The sequence below is a fragment of the Delphinapterus leucas genome, chromosome 17 (genome assembly GCF_059928025.1).
Source record: "Delphinapterus leucas isolate spDelLeu-1000000601 "Yukka" chromosome 17, BTC_Dleu_Yukka2, whole genome shotgun sequence".
Taxonomy (NCBI): domain Eukaryota; kingdom Metazoa; phylum Chordata; class Mammalia; order Artiodactyla; family Monodontidae; genus Delphinapterus; species Delphinapterus leucas.
The window spans coordinates 52,987,961-53,008,676 of record NC_143145.1 but is presented as its reverse complement, the minus strand read 5'-3'; the positions used below and the strand labels follow the sequence as shown (position 1 = coordinate 53,008,676).

The following is a 20,716-nucleotide window of genomic DNA, read 5'->3' as shown; positions in this document are numbered from 1 at the left end:
GTGAGTCCTTTGACATCCATCTCTATGAACATGGAATGATTTGCAGCACTTTGCTAAGTAGGATTAAGCCATGAAAAGACACCTTTGAAAGTAACTGAATAGAAAGTTATAAACAGTCTAAGGCAAGATAAAAGGCAGGTACTAATCTCTTAATCACTCCCACTCTGTTTTCAATGACTGCACCTTACAGGGTTTCCCACTCAAATGCAGAATCCTTAATCTGATTTTACTAATGCAATCAATAAAACACATGAGGTTTTTTTTTTTTTTTTTCTTTTTTTGCGGTACGCGGCCCTCTCACTGTTGTGGCCTCTCCCGTTGCGGAGCACAGGCTCTGAACACGCAGGCTCAGCGGCCATGGCTCACAGGCCCAGCCACTCCGCGGCATGTGGGATCTTCCCGGACCGGGACACGAACCCGTGTCCCCTGCATCGGCAGGCGGACTCTCAACCACTGCACCACCAGGGAAGCCCTGTTTTTTTTTTTTTTTTTAATCCTAATCTCTATAAAAGCTATGAAATATCTTATGTAGAACATTTAACAAAGTTGGAGCTCCTGCCTTTGACAGTTTGGCCACCTGTAACATTTAATAGCATTAGATATTTAACAAGATTCACAGATGAGTCTGACGGATCTCGATTCCAAGAACCATTTCAAAATAAAAGGGTCTCCAGGACAATTTTTATTGAGAATGGAAGTAAAATAGTCTATTACATAAGTAAGTCTTAGGTAAGAAGTTCTTTTAGTTTTCCTTTCATGATAGACTGAGTTTGAAAATTTTGTCTTACTATTGGGCCTCGAACTCCTACCTACCAAATTTAACTTTACCAATGAAAAAGTAAAATAAGTTTGACATGTCAAAGTACTTCTGAAACCCCTGATGGCTCTTCCATTCATAGCTTTTGCAAATATCAAAGCTGAATGTATTTCCCTGAAAAACACTTGTGCAAAAAATAATCTTTAAAAGTAAAAAGGATTTCACAATTAAGGAACCACCGTGTTATATATGTGAAAAACACTGGTCAGTTTCTGACTCATGGTAACACCTTGATAATTCTTTGCTATTAGAATTTTCATGGCAAAGCCTTCCAGTTATTGGAAAACTGAGTCAGAGTGTGTGTGTGTGTGTATATATATATATATATATATATATATATATATATATATAAATGAAATAGCTCAGCAACATTACCTTAAAATACCTACTGACAGAACTTTATTCAATGACTACAGGTCAGCAGGTCATAGATTGGTCTTTTAAAACTCAGGTTGAAAATAAAACTTTAATAATCACTTCCATGGAGTATATAGACTGATGTATATTTTAGGTTTCGTTGTTTCTCTGTTACTACCAGGAGTTAATTTTCAAAATAGCTCTGAGAAAGGCTATAGGGAATTATTCCAATTTGGTGGCATGAAGTAAGTAAATATAATTTTTCTGCAATCTTTGAGAATTTACTAATCTTTTTCATAAAATTTGTCTTTTATATGAATACTCTATTTTAAATAATCTGTATTAATTTTAGCCACTCTTACTATGAGGACATTTTTATTCATAGTGTAGTTTAATTTCTTCTTTTTTTTCTTTTCACTGAAATTAAGACCCATTAACCTCAAGACCTTTCTTATACAAGAGACTATAGTCTCTTAACATAGTCTATTAAACTATGTTAAAATTTAAATAGGTTGACATTTTATATTAATAAATAATTTTATATTTGATATTAATATGTTATAATTAAATAATTTAAAATAATTCAAATATCTTTATGCTTTCAGATGTATTCTTTTTCAAATATTTCTACGTGTTAATTGCAATTCTGTAGGTCCTGAAAGAATTTTCTGTTTCTCTTCAAATCACAAAACCCAGAATAAGGCAAAGTAAACAGCACTGAGTTTATTTATGACCATTAATTAGTCTATATAACTGAATAGTTATTTCTCAAATAACCTTGAGATAGCACTAGTTTTATCTGTGATAATTTTTGGCCAAAATAGTCATGGCCCTGCTGACAGTTTGCTGGCCCATTCTCTCTCTGAAAGAACCAGTCCAAATGCAAGGTTCTATCTTTGTCTTCTCTCACTCCGACCTTGGGCCTAGTATGATTGGCACTTAATAAATAAAATCTATAATTAAAATTAATACAGGGAGATCACCTCATGTAAACAATGTAAATGTATTAAACAAAAACAGAAGAAATCTTTTTCAACCAGTGTGAGTGCACTGGGTATATTCAATAAAAACAGTCAAGCAATCAAAAATAATAATACACAATTTCCATGTCTCTTGTACCTCAGTGTAGAAAATTTGTATAGGGACTTATTTCTGATGGTCAACCATTTTTCGAAATAGTTCCAGTCTGTGCACTGGAATTCTCACACAGCCCATAGGTTCTCCAGATCCTCTGATGCGTCTGGTAATCTAAAGAGATTAATGGTATTCTCTGTAGAAAGCCCTCAACTTGCTCTGGAACTTGAGGTCAGGCTATAGTAAGGTTGTGTAAGCAAATGCTGTCTTTTTAATCTGAGTATTCCTTATTCACTCTGGAGTAAACCATGAGGTAATTCCTAAAGAGTTAGGAATTTTGCTAACATTTACCAAAGAACATTTACCTTGATTCTTTTATGTCCTTTTTTTTTTCTGCTAAATGACCTTATTTATTTATTTATTTATTAAATAACACATCCGTTCTGCCTTGTTGTCTTTGCAAAATAGGCCATATCCTCTTGTGAGTCCTTTCAGATTTGAATTGCTTATCTATGTGTGCTCTTAGTTTTATGATCTTGGGCCAATTCTAGTGCTGTTTAGTTCACAAAATACTTATGTGTCACTTCCTAATGCTTGGCTTCTAAGAAAAATCAGTGAAAAAGATGAATGGAGTACTTGACTTTATAGTACTTAGGGTCTAGCGGGAAACAGACAAGGAAACCAAAAAATACAACAAACTGTGATAAAAGCTATGTTGGGGATAACACAGGATTTCATGGGAGCACGTCACCCAGTAGAAATCTGGAGGCTCAGCAATAACTTGTTAGAGAAAGTAGAAGTGTAATTTGAAATCTGAAGTGTCAAATGAACCCTGAGGTGGGGTGAAAGGGGATTGACTCATTGGAGGGTAGAGCAGCCTGGTTATAAAATGAAGGGTACAGTAGATGATAGGGTAGTGCTCTAGGCAAAAGATTCAGCAAAAAGCCCTAACACAACAGGAGCTAAGTGCAAGAGATGAGACATCTGGAATCAAGTAATTCAGGGTCTGAAAAGCTAAGTTAAAATATTTAGACTTCAGTTAAGAGCAGTGGAGAGCTACTGAAGAGGATTTTAGGAGAGTGGTGACGTGATAGTATTTGTGTTTTAGGAAAATCACTTTGACAGCGGTGTGTGTGTGTAACAGACAGGAGGAAGGCAAGACAGAGAGAAGGAAAGCAAAATAACCCTGGTCTTGCTGAAGATGGAATAATAGGGAAGGAAGAAATCTCAAGTTTACACAGGAAGCGGGACATCCTATTGTCTGGCGGTGGATGGCAGAGATAAGAATGTACAGAGATACTCAAGTCAATACCTGAGGGCCTCTATCTTCTCAACAAAGAGCTATTATAATACACCAAGAGAGTGAAGTGTTAAATAAAGTTAAAAGATGAGGTAGATTAGAAAATGTGGGTTTGAAGCAAGAGCAGTCTTCAAAGCTGTTGTATTTTTTCCAACAGCTCACTTAGTTGCACAGGTATATAAGATGAAAAGGGTGACTCTGTACTTGATTTAGAATTGTGTTCTACAAGTGGAGGACAGAAGACATCGAAGACGTAGGGGATTGATAGGTGTATGGTTCTCGTGACCACCTGTGCCAGGAACAAACTCAAATACATGGCGGGGCTGGAGATAAGAGCAAGTTAGCAGCATGAAGCTACGTTAAGATTTCATAGTGATTAAGGATGGCTCTGCCTAGTTGTACTACCATCTGGCACCCTTCACGTAGATGGAGAAATGGGTAGTTTATGGTCCCTGAACTCCTGAGCACTACGATATAAACTCAGTAGATGTGAGAGCAAAAGGGGTTGCTGATGAGTGGGGTGAGGCATGTGGAGAAAGCTGTAGGAGGGGTAAGTAGAAAACGGAAATAATTAGAGGTGCCACTAAGTGAGAGCGTGTGAGAGTCAGAATGATTACATAGTTCTGAATAAAGAGGAAGGAATTAGAGTCTGCTTTTTTTGATCTGATGGCATTTTTAGATGACAAATCCATGATATTTTCATGGGAATGGAGGGCTGAACTGAGTGTGTAATCTGTGCATCTGTAAGTGCATGAGTGGGTGGGTGGGCGGGGTTCTCAGGGAAGATCAAAACCTGGGCATTTGAGATTTTCTGTGTGGGTGTGGGTGTGTCTAGATAGTGTTTTATAAAATTTGTACTTTTGCAAATGTAGAGGAATAGGAATCAGATTTTCTAAACACCACCCAGGGAAGGCAGGTGTATTTCTCTCTGTGTGTGATATTCCTCCAATGAACTAATAAGATTCTGTGGCCTCCGACTGCAAATCAAATTTTCTGTAGGTCCCCTCTCTGGAATAGCTGTTTGGGCCATTTGCATAAAGAGGTAGTTATCCGTCAAAGAAGAGGACAATTTTGTGTTAATAAAGGATTGTTTCTATCAAGTTAAAATAAAAATGTTAAGAACCATAAATGTGGACGGTTGGATGGACAGCCTGTATGAGGAGTGATGTCACAGAACATGGTGTCTGGGTATCGCAAAAGGCAACACAAATCCTTAACCAGAGAGCAGTCACCAGGAAAACAGTAGGCGGCAGCTATGAGGGAAAGTAGTGTGGTGTGTGGGATAGCACGTGTGGTCTGCAACCCGTGATTAGGAAGCGAGAGAAAGCCTTTCCTACCTTTGGATCCTGTGATAAATAATGAGTTAACGATGAGTATAAGAGTGTTTACTATTGCATAAAGTTTCAAAATATTCCTTGTGAAGGACTGAGACGGAGGAAAGCAGAAGCAGGGAGAGATGAAGCAAAGAAACACGGGAGAATAAAAAGGACAGGCAATAACTCCAGAGCCTAGAAGTTTCAGTAGTGACCAGGGATTATAGGAACAGGAGATGTGTTGTAATTAGATTAAACGCAATTAGAAAACAGTGTTTGAAGTTAGTCAAACAAAGGAATTAAGGGAGTTCCGTCAAAGAGAACGTTTCACTTGGTAACTTGCTGTTCTAGTAACATATCAACACACCAAAGAAACTTGAAAGACTGTTCTCAAAACACAGAGGAGAGTCTGACATTGCTTTCACATTACTTAGAAAACATAAATTAAATTTAACTGGACCCATTATGAAACCACACTGAATTCCATCATCAATAAGGAAAGACCTATTACTAGTGTAACGAAACAATAATTTTCCTGACTTCCTCATTTTTTCCTGCTTTTTTATGGCCATGGAGAAACTAGAGGAATATTTAAGAGTGTTGGAATTTGGGCAAAGTGAGGGAAAACTGCAGTCCTGGTCTCAGACTCCATTTCAGCTTCCCACCATTTGCTCTGTTCTCTCTCTCTCTGTAAATAAAGAGTGAAAAAGAAGGCAGAACGAAGTGTTTTATTAGGGAAGTTATGTCTTCTTTTCCATCCCTATTCTCCTTATTCAGTAATTCTGAAGAATCAATAGAAGGAACTGAAAATCAGCCTGTGACCTGTTCTTAAAGACCCCTAGAATGTGGAAAACAACCTATTTGAGTGAATTTTAATAATTTTTTGCTAATAAATATTTAACCATAAGCTGGGGATGCTTAAAGGAAAGATAATATGAAAAAATATTCTTACTGTTATTATTTTTATTGCCTAGTATGTGTCCCTGGCTCCCAGTTGTTTTGAGGGTGGTAAGGCTGGGAAGCAGACTGCAGCCAGGACCAACTCCAAGAAAAAAGTGTGCTAAGTAGAATTTAGTCCTGAGCACACAGCACCACCAGCTGGAAGGATGCTGTAGGGCAATGACAAATTCAGTTTATCTTGATTACCTGTCTTGAGAAGCATAATTTTCACTAAAATTTGCTTTATTCTGAAATTAAATTTTGTAGTAAGGGTACACGTATATGGGTATCCTTGTGAGTATGGGAACATTGAAGGTAGTTCTACCGTATATCTTGCGAGTCAAATTTTTATGACATTATCACAAAGCAAGAACACCTTCCCCCCTTCTAATGGTGGCTACGTTTTGCCATTAAATTAAAACATTGCATTTGATTATATAGCACAACAATGTCTGTCAGTGGCTTTTTTTTTTCATTAAACATCTTGTGTAAATTGATCTGTTTTTTTTTTTGGCCACGCTGGGTCTCGGTTGCTGCGCCCGGGCTTTCTCTAGTTGTGGTGAGCGGGGGCTACTCTTCCTTGTGGAGCGTGGGCTTCTCATTGCGGTGGCTCCTCTTGTTGCGGAGCATGGGCTCTAGGCACGCAGGCTTCAGTAGTTGCAGCACGTGGGCTCAGTAGTTGTGGCGCAAGTGCTTAGTTGCCCCACGGCATATGAGATCTTCCCCGGACCAGGGATCGAACCTGTGTCCCCTGCATTGGCAGGTGGATTCTTAACCACTGGACCACCAGGGAAGTCCTAAATTGATCTTTATACAATGAGAATAGCAATGGCACACAATTCTGCCTTTCAATGCTAGAAGCTTTTGTCCATTGAAGCAATTATAATGAGAGCATTTTAAGAGTTAAAAAGCACTTTAAGCTGTAATAGAGAGTAATATTTAAGGAGCTTCTAATGTGTAAGTAGGTGCTGAACTATATATTTGGGTTACAACTTTTTATCTAATGATTTTATATATATATATATATATATATATATATATATATATATAGTTTAATAAACATTACTTAAACTCTTCAGTCTAGAAGAGGTCTCCTGTATCTAATTTCCTCTTCTGGGATTCATAAGAGACTAAACAAGTAATTCTCACAATTGCTAACATTCTCAGACTAGGAAATCCAACAAGCTCTCAGGATAGCCGATTTCAGTGTTTAACAGCATGTGTATTGAGTATTTCTGTATTTTCTTTAGTCAGCATGTTTAACTAAATCTGTATCTTGTTGCTTATTTCACTATGGATGTTGTGAATAACAAGACAGACAAATAAAAGCAGCTCCATCTTTCCTTCACACTGAACTTCACACTTGCTGTGTCTCATTAAATTCTTTGTAATGATTCTTTGTCATTTGAGATTTCCTTCTCTAAAGAGGCTCCATTATACCTAAGAAAGATTTAAGTAAAACAAATGGAATGGAATGGTGCACATAGATAAGAAGCTCGCATATAACTAATTTTTCTCTCTTCATTAAATAGTGGATCCTAGTACTTCAAAATAAGATAGAATTGCAAGATGGCGAGACTCATCATAATATTCATATCCCATTTTGTCTCCTTATATAGACCCAATAACTATCATCTTATGCCTTATCCTGTCACCATGGTTACGTGTCATGTATGAAATATTTCTCCTAGTGTCTCGTGTAGGATAATAAACACTCTGGAATTTTGATTGAAAACAACTGAACAAAAAGTTAACAGTGTTATATTTTTGTTTTTATATGTTTTCAGGAGAAAATTTTAAAGTACTGTATTACAGATTATGAAGTATTTCCCTAAACCATCAGTCTATTACTTGGTACCAGTTGCAGTTTAAAAACACTAAGCCAAGAAACAGCCATTCATAAACTTTACTTATTGTAAGAGTCAAGTGTATACATAATGTTCTAGGCAAATTTGCCATAAGAGTGAGCTTAAACCAGTTCAGATCTACTGGCAGAATAACTAGGTAGTCACTTCAGTCAGTCATAGTTATGCCATTTTCCCCACAAACTGGAATAGTACTGGGACCAGAGAACTCCGTGTACCTGGGGTGGGGAGTGGGAATAGGAGAAAACCAGAAGGAGAAAAAAACTGAAGAACAGTTAACTTTTGTACTCCATCATATTTTCACTACCCTTTCCCTCTCCAGCTTCCACCACCCCACTTTACGAGTCAGCAGACAATAAAATACAGCCAGAAAAATGTTATTTTAATTATCTGATCTATTAAGACCAAAAATTATTTTATTTTTATATAAATAAATATATACAGCTTGTAAATTCAGAGCTAGAGAAATTAATATAGTGAAATTCTCATAGGGTATTTATTTTTAAATATTTTTCTCAGTGGAAGAGGATACATGATTAAGAACAATATATATGTACAAATATTCAGTTAAATGGATTATAACCTGTCTAACCAATTGGGAAGGATTTCTCCCAGTGACTGACTGTGTGTCCTCAGGCATGTTACATAAATCTCTGTACCTAAATTTCCTCATCTATAAAATGAAGATATTAATATTTCATAGTTTTTTGAGAAATGTTATATAGTTTTCGTAAAGTCAATTCACAAATTTAGAATATTTGTTCTGCAATAAGAACTCAGTAGGATTAACTGTTACTATTATAATCTATTCCTTTGAGATTCACAATTCTACAAGTATCCTTAAATTGTCTAATGATACTGTGATGCAATCATTTCAGTGGGTTCAGACTTTCTCGGTCAATAAAATATTTCCTCATTTGGAAACCTATCTCACTATTTTAATATCCACTTTAAATTATTTTTGTATATAAAAACTTGTTTTCTGTTCCCAATCTGTGGCATGCTTATCCACACAACTGCCATCTTGGAGTCATAGTGGTTAGGTTGATAGCTAGTGCTATTTTTATGCTCTTTGGACTGTCTATATTTTTGTCCAACCTAAAGATTTTAAGTTGTTGATAGCAATACAACTACCTACGTCAGGGTCCATATTTTGAATACAACCCACAAATAAACTGATTTGAACTAGAGACCAGCTCACTGGTTTAATGAACTAGATTTTCACTGAAGAAACTGTTACCGACCTCAGATTTGGCTGCTCACCACTCAAAAGCCAATACTCAAGAGACAGCTGTTGGTTGGAAAAGGAAAGTTTGCTCATTCAGGAGACCAGCAACCTGGGGAGAAGGTGGACTCATGTCCAAGAACCAACTCCAGTGATTCTGCTTGGCCACGAACGTTTTTTAAGGGAAAAGTGGGGAATAATCTTAGTTAATTATTGAGGTAGGGGACCAGATTTTTTGCCACCTTCCCTTGTGTGCAGGTTTGTTGACTTCTTGTGATCTTTCTTTAGATGCTATCTTGTTCACACAGTCTGCCCATGGGATTACTGAAGGGGAAGCTGGGGAAGAGATCTAGCCATCCATTAACTATTTATTCTTCATTCCTACTTCTTCAACATAAGAAAAGAATCAACAGGTTAGACAAGGCATTGTGTAATCAAAAGATTTGAGTGGTATGCTTAGGTTGGAGATTAGTGAAGCATGGGGGTACTTGGTGTAAATGTTAAATTAAAATATAGCTTTGCTAAAGTGACAGAACAAAGGGCCTCCTGCAAAGAGTTGCTTCCTGCAAAGAGCTGCTGACAAAATCTGAGTTCCCAAATATGAGTCTTGTTTCTTCCAATCAACCTCATTCTAACTGTCACCAACCCCTACTTTAGTCTTTCACTTCTACCTCCTTCAAACACATATCAACACCCTCCACACATAGAGTGTGGTGTGATCAATGGTTCCCATTCCCAATACCAGTCAGGGCATGTTTCAGATTGGTTTATGTGAGAGAAGTTGGCTAGTCATCTGCCTATATATTGTCAACCATGTCTGATAAATTCCAGGGACTTCTGCCACCGAAGGTAATGAAGAAATAACACATTATATAAATGTATTATATTATCTGTCTCCTGGCAGAAAATCGGATCACAGTAATTTCCTAAGAATCATGAATGGAATGGAGCAGGGACAACCTTCATTGTCTTTTATAGTCATTTAACCACCTCGAAACTTCACTGGAATCTTCCCATGTGGGTGTGTGTCCAACAGTCTTCCTCTGTATTTATGAGTTAATTAATTTGTTATATTTTATTTTGGCGCTCCCTTTGAAAATGAAAATGTATAACAACATGATGCATTTGGCCTGCTCTGGTTAAAGTTAAATACTGCCTTTTTAATTTTCACTTCCAGTAGAATAGGTGTGACAGATGACATAGTAATTTTTCTATTTCTTCATGTTCATAAAACGTTGATAGTATGATTTTTACCTTCCCTTTGTTCTCAATTAAATGAAATGCTCCAATACAATTAATGTGCTCTTGCAATTTCGGTTTTCTTTAGAGGTTTCTCTTGTCTCTGATTAACAGCATTTTCCATCCATTCTGAGAACCCCCGACTGCTATTCAGAATGTTCCATTATGCCTGCCAGCTGTAAATACAATTGTGAACTAATATCATTTTAATTGTTTCACTAATAACTTGTTTTAAATGATTCAAAAGTCATCAGGAAAGATAAGTGCCCTTGTACCCTGCAGGCTTATGGGCCTGATGGTATGAGGCAATGCACAGCGCTGTATCAGAATAATGAAACCATGTGCAGAAGATAATGACAAAGCACTCACATTGCTGTAAAGATAAATGAAAACAGTAGATCTTCTTTCCTCAGTAATATAACATCCACTTTTAACTCCCATTTCAATCATTAGACCTTCTAAACAGATTAATGCACAAATACACATATGCAACATGTTCCATTGCAATAGCCACATGCTCCCCTTTTTCCAGGAGACTGTGAATGATGGAGTTAAGGAGCTTTACAAATGCTCTTGTTAATTAACAAAGATTGTTACTTTCTCATTTGAGGGGGGCTTTATAAATTAGACTTAATTACACCAGATAATTGCAAGTGCCAGGCAGGGGAAGCTCCTTCTCATTCTGTTGTTTCAGTGGCAAATCAACAATTGCAACCATTGCCTATTTGTGTAGATGAATTTAATAAGCAAACAGCCCTTTTATGTTAATGGTTTACGGGCATTCATGGGCCTGGCAGGAGAAATGTGCTGGGGGAGGGTTTGCTAATGGCAGCACATAATCACATTAATTAAAATATAACTGCCATTTAAAGGTTTGTAGTGTGGAATTAGAACATGTTGGGAACTGAGAAAATCAAGCTAGAGTGCATATTAGAACCATTACTCTGTGCTCCCTGCACAGCAGTCAGCAACCTCATGTGTCATAAATGTAATTTATGAGTGCTATTTGCTTTGAAATATATGTTTTTAGTTCACTCATTAGAATGTAAAAATTTGCAGTGTCTGCTTCAGGAGGTTCAAAACAAATTCACTAAAAGCTGAGACCTATGATCTGCTTTTAATGTATCCCTCAACCATGATTTTTTTAAATTAAGACTTTTATAATGTCTTCAAGTAAAACTGTCTCCTTTTCTGAAGACAAATTTGAGTAGTCTCCACGCTACTATAAACTGGGTACTTTTAGTTCCATTTCTCTAATTCAGTGTAATTTTTATTGGGTCTTTAATAAATATGGTCCTTAATTTTGCTGCTTTGTTCTAGAGAAGGTCGGTGGAAACTGCTAAATGCTTTAAAGTTGGGCACATGCAGAGAAGATAGTTGAGAGAATTTCTTGTAAAGCTTTTCATTAGTCTGTCCCTGAGATCCACTCTTTAGTTTTAAGACTATCCTTGACCTAAATCAGACCCATTTATACTGCACCTACAAAGAAGCTATGAATGTTCAAACCCTGTATAAATCGCCAAGGGGCCATGGCAATACCTAGTAGAACAATGCTTAATTGATTCTTAATAACCTCAAAAGGATTCTAGTTTTAGGAACCAGCCAACTGTGACCAAATGCCACTTTACCAAAGCCTTAAACCTTCAACAATGTACAAATTGACAATAAATTTTTATGTCCTTTTGTTCAACCAACCCATAAAGTCCCCAACTTCTAGAATTAAAATTTGAGCCTTCTAAGTAGAGGGACTTGACTGAAATACAGTGTGTATGACTCTGGCAGGCTCCGCATTGATATTTTCATAAACTGCTTGGACAGCTTTCCAACACCAGTAACTTGAGTATGTTACAGCTACAGAAACGAATGCTGTGCCTGCCCCAGAAAACCGACAGCCCAGCCACACTAATGAGGGACTTTTCATGTGGAGTCCCGTGCCATAGCTGATATTGTTTCTCAAGCTAAACCTTTGTTTCACTGAGGAAGCAGGGCTTCTTGGAGCCAAGGATGACTGCCCCTGAATCTTCAGCCCTGTAAGCTTTCAATATGTTCCTCAGGTGTAAAGGTAGAAAGCAGGCCAATTCTGGCAGATTTTCAGGTAGAATAAGATAAGACATTAAAGATGCATTAAGGCTATGATACTGTCCCAATGATTAGGGCTTGATTTCTACTTGAGGTGCTTTGTTGCAATTTTCTCTCCACATTTTCTTACTTAGTTCCTTTAAACTATGGGCATGTCATTTCAGGGTGGATAGTTAGGTTGGGGAAGCAGTTTCTGCCTACAAAACAATTTTTTTTTAATGTTTCTCTTGTTCTTTATGTGTAGATCTTGGTTTGATTCATATCTGTGACCTCTAGAAGAATTATATCTACTGAAATGTCATTTCTAGTTTGCAGGGAAGTTAGAATGGTAGCCATAGAATTTACGTCTGGAATGATGCCCAAGGGTGAGCCAGTGCAACCATTTAACTAATTAAGAAATTGAGATTCACCTCAAATCATAAAGTGGTTGGTCTGAAATTACATAACGAATGAATGTAAAGCTGTGGGAAACCTGAGAGAAACACCTGGATCTTTTGATTCATCACCAAATTTATTTGCCAAAGCAGTTCCTATGTTCTACTAGAAAAACGAGGAATATCTCTTGATTTTTTGTTGGTTGGTTGCTTTTGCTGTCAGTTTGACTTACTTCGTTTAATAAACATGTATTGTTAGACCCTTGACTAAGCACTGAAAGTTCAAATATGAAAAAGACATGGCCTGAGCACTGAAGTAGCCCAGGTTGATGGGAGAGAAAGAACACAAAAATAGTTATATTTAATCTCATATGGGAAGTGCTAAGATAGAAATGTGTGCTGGGTTATTAGAAATGTAGAGAGGTACTTAAGCATCCAAGGAGACAGGAAGCACATATTTGATTAAAAAAAAAAAAAGGATGTATGGAACAGAATGATGTGTGCAGAAAAATATACATACTCTTGTACCACCAAGGACTCTACTGGGAAGCAAGGGTATGGCAGGAGATGAAGCATAAGGGGCTACATCCCATGCTTTATGTGGGGCATTGGACCAGATGATGGAAGGCCTTTAACAAGTTCTCCATATAAGGGTGACATGTCAGACTTGGATATTAGGTTGATGATCATGTGATAATTCAGGGGATAGATTATTGGGACAAAACCTGAGACAGAGAAACATGTCAGGAAGCTGGTGTAAGAGCACAAACACTTGCAAAAGATCTACATGTGAGGAATGAGGAGAGAATAATGTACGATGTTTCCCGGGCTTCTGATGTAGAAGCTGGCTTTATGGTGTTTCTAACTGATCCTCTCCCTTACTTACTTTGACTTCTGCTTTACTTTGAAGATGCAAGAACTTCAATTTCGATATAGTACTTTGAAGGCAGTATAGAATAGAAGTTAAGATAAGTGACAGTGGAGTGAAATGAATCTGAATTGAGGTCCTGGATCTATTATTTTGCTAACTGTGATATGACTTTACGACATTACTTCACTTGTTGGCCATGTTACTTTGAGCAAGATATTAACCACTCAGACTGAGTTTCTGAGTTTGTAAATGGTGTTTTTATGCAAAAATAATAATGCGATCAATGAGCTGGTTTAGGAAGTGCTCAGCACAGTGCCTGGAACATAGTAAGTAATCAAAAATGGTGTCTGGTATTACTGTTGCCTAATAAGAGATGAAGTTAAGGGAAACGTCAGATAAAATTGAACCTTTCAATACAAGCATCTCTGCTCTTGGGATCATGAGTGATACTGTCCTTGTCTCCCTTAGCAAAGGGTGTCATGTTGGCATAGAACAGGTACTTAGGAAAATTTGTCCAATATATGCAAAAATGAATGAATGTCCCTATCCATCCTCCTCCAGATAAAGAGGACTCCAACTTGCTGTTAGTCATTATTTAAACAGAAAGAAAATTCTACCTGCAACATTGCATGCTCCACTAAATGTTAACTGAAAAGGCAGAGTTTCCAGTAATGAGATTGGGGAATGCCATCACTCCACAGGCACCGAAGCCAGGTTCCTTGCAATTCAGCACTATAGCAAGGGGACTTGCGATGCTTAATTTAGTACTATAATTATTGTTTTATATGAAAAGAGACTTAGAATTGGAAATGGCCACTCACCAGCTTTCCTGGAGTGCCCTTATTCCCGGAACGGGTGAGCGGTTTCTTTGGGCCCTCACTGACATGTCGGTCTTCACGCACCAACTTTCTATGGTACAGATACCTGGCAACTGCTTACAGCTGTCAGACTGGAAAGGGGAGGAGTATTTTCCTAATTCTAAGCATAAAGGTGAGGCTGAGTCACTGAAAGCTTGCTTTCCATTTAAAAAGGAAATTTTGGAACCAAAAATAGAGAGCTTCTGGAGAACCAATTTCTGCCTTAGTTCTAACCTTCACACTATTTCCAAGAAATGTTTTCAAATGGTTGGGCAAGTAGGCAATATTTTTGAACGGAATCACTATGCTTTAATTGGGCAGCCCCTTTGTGCATAACATAATAATACAATAGGAAGCACTGCAGCCTATTAGATATTACATCACCTGTGATATAATATTGAAACAACACCAGCAGAACAAAGCAGAACAAAGCATCAACTGAAAAAGGAAAATGATGCAGAAATTTTACAGAATGCTCAGGGACAATTAAAGTATAGGTGACATGGTTGTAAGATATCTGGTCCCTTAGAAAATAGACAAAACATCAAGGTCTTCACTTAATGTCTTGAATGACCATCTGAAAATATGAGAATGCCATATGGCAGCAGATTTCACTGCCATGGCTAAAGGAGAATCTACAGCACTGACTCTGACAGCTTCAAGTTATGGCACCTTTCCAAACTTGGCAGTGCTTACAGAATTCTGATTCAACTAGAAATAAAATGACCTGGATGAACACTTGACCCAAGACCAAGTGTCAAGAGATGAAGAGTAATGTCTGCCTAATATTATACTTCACGCTGCTCACACACAAACACACATATATGCCTTTTGGTTTCCTTATGTTGTGATTCCATATTACTTCATTAATCCTCCCTTATTTAATGATATACATGTTTGTCTGCAGCTCTATCTCTGTTCATCTATCATCTATCTATCATCTATCTATCGATATCCATGATATTTTGCCATTTCCCTGATCATTAGAACATTGGAAGGGTGCCTGGAGCATCACAGAAACTCTATAAAGAATATTGTACGTTTAACAAAGGGGTTTTATCTATACAGTTGAATGTTTTGAGATATGGCTGGTCTGGTTAAAAGATGTAGATGGATGGCAGGTAAAGTAACACGTTCTATGAGCAATAAAACTACTCAGAAACTTCCATTTTCAGATTGTGGACTGAATCCATGCTTTTAGTTTTCCATTTGTGTTCTAGATCTTTAGAAATGTTTGATATGGTACTTAGTTTATGAATCATAACTGGGCAGAAAAATAAGAAAATTACCTCTTAATTTAATAGAAAATAGTATGAAGATTCCCACTAGGTATGTAGAAGACAAGATCAGATTGAAACTTTTGACAAATGTAATAAAAGTTGAAAACCAGTCTCTGTTTCAAATAGAGACAAACAGAAAATAATTGTCAAAAATATTTACAATCTAAAATGTGATGTTAGATCTTGCATGAAGAGCATGCTAAGAAATTATAAAATGTGTTCTGCCATCTGTTGCTTGTCACCGTCCTACAGTGAGAATTGATGTGGAAGAGGCCTCTAGAGGAGAATCCCTTGGAAATACTGATCAGGGTCCCTATGAGAGAAGGAGGGGTTTTGGAAGGAAGAGCACAGTGCACACCAAAAGCTATCTCTAAAGCACTCAGAAAGATTGGATTGATGTTCTCTGGAACTTGAGATGTGCAGACAGGTGTTTAACTTCTACAGTAGAATTTTCATGACGATTGACCGAGTTGGCAGAGAAAAGAGAAAGAAGGTTAAGAGAAAGCTACTGTCTACAGATGACCTGTTTCCCTGGGAACCAGATGTGGGCTGATGAGGGAGCTTCTAGTGTTGCCCTCAAAGGGAAATTGCCCAAGAAGAACGACTTGAAAAGTATAAACGATCCCAAACAAAAGGATAGGTTGTCAAAAGCCCAGGGGAGGGGAGAAATTTCAAGAGGCCAGCTAAAGGAGGTTTCTGTCCCATAGTCCTAGGAACTGCAGCTCAAGGTCTCTAAAGAAGGTGCAAATGCTAGTTAGAAAAGGAAAGGTCATTTTGGGAACTGTATAACACCCAGAAGGTGGGACTTCCCACATGCTGCAACTAAGCGCCCGCATGCCACAGCAAAGATCCCACAAGCCACAACTTAGACCCAGAGCAGCCAAAATAAATAAATATTAAAACAAAAATTTGTTCCTTTAAAAAAAAATCAGAAGATTTCATTGCTAGAACCTGTATCTGTAGGATCCAAGACAATCTAGGTTAGAGCATAACAGAAAATTTAATTGGTTTAGAGTCTGATCATGGTCATGTCATTATTAGTTCAGTTTAGGTTTTTTATTACCTGGAAACAAAGAATTATTTTATTATGCAAAAATAACAAAAAAATGCTGTTGAACCTCATTGAGATTTCATATGAGAGGCAGGACTGAGTTAGTCCACTGAGCGGATCTGAAGGGGAACTTAGTGGGAGAATTCACAAATTCACACACTTGGATTCTGATTGTGCCCTTTACCATCCAGTTTATGCCACTGATTGTTCGTAGATTCATGGGAAAACAATGTTGTAAAAAGAGGATGCTTGCCTAAAGGTGATGGAGTCTGAGCACAAAAAAGGAATTCAGGGGCAATTAACATGAATATGAGATGCAGTCCTGCAGCAGAGAAAACTCTGTGGGTAGTCTTTTGTGTGTATGTGTGCACAGGCACACACGTAGGCACACGTGCACACGCACGCACACACGCACACACACCAATGACCAGGAAGATCTGACAAGGCAGTCTCCTATGAGACTGTGTGGAACAAGAGACCGTGGCCTGGGATGCTAATGATGTCTAGGAAGAACCCACACCCAGAGGACTAGCCACCCAGGCATTCCCCCGAGAACATGCCTCTCTCCTCCATTCTTCGCTCTCACTGTAAACAAGCCAGAATATCATTCGTGACAGAACACTATATCTCAACCTCCAAGCAGTCATTCACAGCAGACTCAGGGGAGAGTCTAAGATGGACCCACTACTGATGAACACGAAATATTTGAGGAAACCCAACATCATTAAAAAGGTGCACCACTAGACAGTATATTTATTATCAGATACAAAAAAGTCAATAGAATTGTTACAACTGGTTATAAAATGAACATATTTATTTTTCTGAGAGACACCTGCATTCAGTCAAAAAATATACATATTATAAAAATTAAATGTTATTTATATTTAATACAAAAGAAATAGCAGATGAAATAAATAGACTTGTTATAGCTGAAGAGAAAATTACTAAGGAAGAGTTGGGTAGAGAATTTCCAGAATAATAGCATACTTAAAGTAATTAAATACATGAATGAAGAAAATATAAGGGATATATAGGGTTGATCCAGAATTTGGGATATATTTCTCTTAGAGTCAATATTAGGCTAGAAAAAAATATTCTAAAAATCTCAGTGGCTTAGAACATTGAGATTTTACTTCTTAGCCTTACAAATCTGCTGCATGTCCAGTTTATTCTCCAGAGCAATACTCCATCATGTGCCAACCTCGTGGTATAAAGGAAGTCATCATCACAATGGCACCAGACACTACCTGATCAATGCTTCCACTGCACAGTTCATTGACCGTGAAATGGAAGTCCATTGTCTCCAGTGCACAGTTCAAGCAAGGTACATGGCCAAGTCTAGTTTCAAGGAGTGAAACAATGTAGTCCTTGCTGTGTCTGAAAGGAGAGGAATCACTACAATGTCCAGATGGGCAAGAGAGGATGGACAAGAAGTAATATTCAAATAAATAGGAAGGAGAATTTCTTAGACATGCATTTGTGTTCACATGGAAAGGATTCACTAAAGGGCATACTGTACACCTGCAATTATTTTTTTAGTGAAGTATAGTTGATGTTCAATATTATATAAGTTACAGGTGTACAAGGTAGTGATTCACAATTTTTAAAGGTTATACTCCATTTATAGTTACTACAAAACATTGGCCATATTCTCCGTGTTGTACAATATATACTTGTAGCTTATTTTATACATAATAGTTTCTACCTCTGAATCCCCTACCCCTCTATTGCCCCATCTATCACTGTTTTGAATACTAAGTGTCAATAGTGTTTCAACAGCCTTGACATCTTGACATATATGTTCTTATAAAAGAAAACAAACAAAATTGGCAAGTAGTTGAAAAGTTTGGAGAAAAAAAGCATAAATAGCAAATAATTTTAAAATAAAATACAGGTTTATGAAAAACAATTAAAAATTTATAGAGAATACCACACAAAATTGTTTACCAATTTTTGAAAATTATTACTGAAAATTATTGATGAAAAATATAAATTTCCAATCCACTTAAGGAAAAGTATAAAATCTGAATATACTAAAATCAAAACAGAAAGTGAAATACAGCCAGAAGGTAGAGATCTACATGACTTTTCTCAATGATTTATCAAACAAAAGAACTTTCCCTATTTTTCTGTATTCTTAAACTGTTTACATATCATTAAATTATTTATGACAATTTAAAAAATTAACTTCAAAACCCTATGGATGAGAAGTTCTTTTATTTCATACATAGCCTGTTCAGAGTTTTTAATATATTCTTGAAATAGTAGTTTATTTTTTAAAATTCTTTTATTGAATGAAAGATTCTTTAAATTAGACAGTGCTTTACAATTTTCAGAAGTTTCACACAGATGATTTCATATAATCCCAATAACCCTTAGTTTATTTTTATATTCCCCAGGTAATTTTGCATTTAATTGAAATGTTTATATCAAGTTGTATATATAGTCTCTTAAATGAAAAAGGTGTTTCTCATATAATCTGCTTCATGTCTAGCTTTTATGTTTGTGTTTGTTCTCTTCTCTTGATTAGCTTTGTGAAGGGCTACATTGGCTATATTTTATTACAGTTTAAATTCTAACTTTCTCTTACTTGTGTCTATTTGTCAACAGTACTCTTCCTACTATTGTTTGTTTCTCCTTTCAGCACAATTATTTATTTTCTTTTGTGTTCTTAGCTTTATTTGTAGATCATTAATAATTTCTTGAAATAATCATTTTCACTCTATGTTTAAAATAATTCAATTATTTAAAGCTTTCTGTTTCCAAATTAAACCTTTAAACCTATTTTATATTCTATGATTTACAGCATTCTTTTTTCCTTCTTAATATTTCAGTTTTGCTTTTAAATTTCACCTGGCAGTTATGATGGTAACAATTTTTTTTTTTAATTTTCAGGTGATCTAGTTACCACCTTTTAAAAAGATGACCTTTTGATCATTTACTTTCTTCCATTGTGATCAAATAATGAAAATAATGATAATTTGAGGTTTTTAACTTAAAAGAAGTTATTCTTAAGGCCTAGAATATAACAACTTTGTAAAAAATGTATGGACAAATAAGTATTCTCAGACCATGAATGCTCTGTTTGAAGTATTATAGACATTATTTAAAACTATATATCTATCTTCTTTTTTTTTCCTTTATTTTTAAAAATCTTCATTGGAGTATAATTGCTTTAAAATGGTGTGCTAGTTTCTGCTGTATAACAAAGTGAATCAGCTCTACATATACATATATCCCCATATCGCCTCCCTCTTGCAGCTCCCTCCCATCCTCTCTATCCAACCCCTCTAGGTGGTCACAAAGCACTGAGTGGATCTCCCTGTGCTATGCAGCTGCTTCCCACTAGCTATATATTTTACATTTGGTAGTGTATATATGTCCATGCCACTCTCTCAGTTCGTTCCAGTCCTTCCCCCTCCCCATGTCCTCAAGTCCATTCTTTACGTCTGTGTATTTATTCGTGTCCTGCCCCCAGGTTATTAAGAACCATTTTTTTACATTCCATATACATGTGTTAGCATATGGTATTTGTTGTTCTCTTTCTGACTTACTCCACTCTATATGACAGTCTCTAGGTCCATCCACCTCACTGCAGAAAAACTCAATTTCATTTCTTTTTATGGCTGAGTAATATTCCAATGTATGTATTTGCCACATCTTCTTTATCCATTAATCTGTTGATGGACACTTAGGTTGCTTCCATGTCCTGGCTATTGTGAATAGAGCTGCAATGAACATTTTGGTACAAGACTCTTTTTGAATTATGGTTTTCTCAGGGTATATGCCCAGTAGTGGGATTGCTGGATAGCATGGCAGTTCTATTTTTAGTTTTTTAAGGAACCTCCATACTGTTCTCCATAGTGGCTATATCAATTAGTATTCCCACCAACAGTGCAAGAGGGTTTCCTTTTCTCCACACCCTCTCAATCATTTATTGTTTGTAGATTTTTTGATGATGGCCATTCTGACTGATGTGAGGTGATACCTCATTGTAGTTTTCATTTGCATTTCTCTAATGATTAGTGTTGTTGAGCATCCTTTCAAGTGTTTGTTAGCGAACCGTATGTCTTCT

General features: G+C 36.7%; 1 long non-coding RNA gene across 3 annotated transcripts in view; it reads left to right on the top strand.

The window, feature by feature from the left end:
* The window catches only part of LOC149747022 (uncharacterized), a 190,758-nt gene that overhangs the window by 96,257 nt on the left and 73,785 nt on the right, over positions 1-20,716 (top strand). The gene's annotated exons all lie outside the window — the stretch shown is intronic.